The following is a 3,303-nucleotide window of genomic DNA, read 5'->3' as shown; positions in this document are numbered from 1 at the left end:
TGATATACACATAACATACAGTTCTAATACATCTGTAAGACAAGCATCTTGTATAAATCAGTTTGATTTTTACAAATGACATATAATTATTTATAAAATTCCAGCTAGCTGTGCTGGCAGTACTTCCTATTGTAACACGGTACACAAGTAGTTGAATATAAAGAGTACATGTATACAGCTTGAAAATCATGTAGTTACACAATTTCAGTGGCATATCTGGACATTTGGATTTGGACTCCCTTAACGTAATAACATAATAATGATGTCAGTTAAACCACAAACAAATCATACACATAGAAAACAAGTGTCTTGTAAACTAAATATAACATATTTGTGTTTATTCTTTGCAAGTCAGTTGGCACGATGCACTGTAAGTTATCAGTGATGACTGGAGAGAAATGGGGATTTCTAGTCCTATGGCAAAAACTCAAAAAATAATTATGCATATGCAAATACTTTGCCATTGGTCATGCAACTAAGTCTGGCATATGCACACATCAGTTAACATTCAAGATATAAACAAAATTATCGTAAGGATAAAATATTTCCCATAAAAGCCAATCTGACTCAAATGTGTTTTTCATGTGAACAGCGTATAGTAAAATAGTTGCGGAATTGTCAAACATCACACAGAGCTTTATTTGAGTTTTACCATGTGAGTCTGCATATATAGTTCAATAAAACATAATTACATCACAGACATGAGAAGGAACAGATATGACTTGATAGACATGATAACAAATGCACATTACTGCAATATATACAGTCTGATTTCTAATATGCCTAATGATACAGGCATATTCCCGGTCATGTACATGCTCACAGTCCTTAACTTACACACTTCTAATGTGAGTTTCCCTGTAGTGTTGCTAGTTAATACATAGATTTCAGAAGTTCATGTTTCATTTTGTCATGGGTTCAGTTCCAAGCTGCTATCAATCTCGTTTTTTTTTTTTTTTTATCACACTAATACATACTGTCATACTGATACAATATGGACATGAGCACAACACAGTGAAAAAACAATATCATGCAGGTGACTATGTATTTCTGTATAACAGTGTTTACCTTATGAATATTGCATGCCATTGTAGAGCATCCCAGTGTGCATGCACAGAGCTGGAACACTGTCAGTTGAAATGTAACTGAGAAATCGACAATACCCGAGTCACTATGGGGCATATATCTACTGATATGAAACATAACCAACTGTGACTGCTATGTTTCTCAAATAAAATGAACAATGCAGGAATAATAAAGAAATGCAATTTTAGGCCATTTCTGCACCATCTGTTTTGCAAATGTGGTTCTCTAGGGTGTCTACCTTTTCGCACAGGTTAGGACTCATGAGATCTGATTTGGGTGCTTATTCTCTGCCATTTTTCTTGAGATCTTTGAAGAGACAATAAGGTATATGATAGTAAGGGTAGTCCTCCATTTAGAACACAGAGATTGTGTAAGGAGGAGTCTAACATATCTGTAGTTCTCCTCATTAGAAACTGCAGATGCAGGTGTCTGCAGGGTGGCTGTATGAGGTCTCGGTACAAGGCTGAGATATGGAATAGTTTAGGCAAGGCTGTCACCTGTGCCACTGGAATCCCAGGGATGGCTGAATAGTGCCATCACCATTACACTGAAAAGGCGAAAACAGGGCCACCTTAGCCAATGTGAGGATTGTAGTAGGTCCCATTCAGCACCTGAGTATTGTAATTATGTGCTCTGATAACCATGCAGTACACTATCACAACATAGCAGCATATACAAGTATTCATTACTGTGTTTTTTTTAATGTGTAACCCCTGCAAAGATTGAAAAAAATCAGGAGGTGCATCAAGAGATACTGCAACACCTCAGAGAGGAACGAGGTAAGCGTGGCTTGAGATATGACTGATTGCCATTCCAGAACAGCAATGATTGTAATAATAGCTTATCCAGTATCTAAACATCAGGCCAAAATTGGTTTTCAGACAACTATGAGTATGCAAATTATAGATGTACAAACTCTAGAAATCTGTACAATCAGCACCTAACTCTGAACTAGTCAATTTGTAGCTGACGACAGGTGGATAAAGGTTAAATTTCATGTACATACCTTCATGTACCTGTTCTCTGGAGTGCGGTGCTATACCACTGTACCATGGAAGCACACAAAAAGATGACCGTCAGGCAGGCATAGTCCAGGGAGTAACCCAAGGCTGCAAAGTGCGTTTGAAGTGTTGATGATCAATGTGTCTTGCAATTCACATTAGTTTTCACAGCTGGCTGCGTTCTCCATCAACACATGAGCTAAGTGAGCCACTGCTCAGAGTTGTTCAGCCAACAGGAAATATGTACGATATTCATTTTACAATTCAGTACTGAATAGTTGTATTCATGCCTTAGAATAACATGCAGTTAGACTCAATACACATTAACATAACCGGTTTCCACAAGCCAGTTGTAAAATAATTACAATTTTTGTAAAATGCTTGTAATTGTGACAGCTAGGGATATGATAACATTAATACACCAGTGAGTTATGGCCTAACACATTCATATCTGAATGTAAATAATATTAAACATCTATAAAATAAGTAATGACTGTGACATTAACATCATAGAATGTTATGCTATATACGTATACACATATTTTTTTCTTTTTAGTCTCTCCCATACCCTCTTTCTTGCTATCATTTCCAAATTGTTTTCTTTAATAGCATTGCAACATTCATTCTTGCTTCATCACAACTACCAAAAGAGGAAGACAGGCCAGCCACAGCAGCTTGGACTGCTATTACTCCACAGGTAGCTATAATAGTGACACCACTGGCAGCAGAAGTGTTCAACACTTCTGGGTCACAACCTGGCAGCATTGTGCCAATAATACCAGCACAACCTGCACCATCTGTATCAGGTAGCTCTGCCCCAGGGGCTCTCGCAGTGGTATCCCCTGGGAGTAGCAGTGGTTCAGGTTGCAATTATGTCACCCAGCAAGAGCTGAGAGGATGGTTGAAGCAGATTATGGAGAGGGACATCAGTGCCCATGTTGGTCATATGGGAAGAATTCTGAAGAAGATTGCCAAATTGCTGCCTCATCCAGCATTGTCTCATGTGTCTAAGTGAAGGCATAGTTGTGGCAGTGCTGTGGGTGATGACTAGATTCCAACTGTGTTCTCAGTAGATGGGGATGGATGCACCTACAAAATCTAATACCTAACCTCAATAATGGTGGCCCTCTTGCTCTTGTGTCCATCACTATCCCTGGCTGTCTTGTATGTCCTATATGTATGCACCCACTACATATCCTATCCTGCATATCTAACC

General features: G+C 38.5%; 1 pseudogene; it reads right to left on the bottom strand.

Annotated features, from left to right (window-relative positions):
* Nucleotides 1–2,156: 2,156 nt before the first annotated feature.
* Nucleotides 2,157–2,310, bottom strand: LOC122797352 (annotated as a pseudogene).
* Between the last annotated feature and the right edge of the window lie 993 nt (nucleotides 2,311–3,303).

Source organism: Protopterus annectens, chromosome 3.part0 (genome assembly GCF_019279795.1).
Source record: "Protopterus annectens isolate FY-2018-M chromosome 3.part0, PAN1.0, whole genome shotgun sequence".
Taxonomy (NCBI): domain Eukaryota; kingdom Metazoa; phylum Chordata; order Ceratodontiformes; family Protopteridae; genus Protopterus; species Protopterus annectens.
Note: the sequence above shows the minus strand (reverse complement) of the source record. Positions and strands in the feature narration are given on the sequence as shown.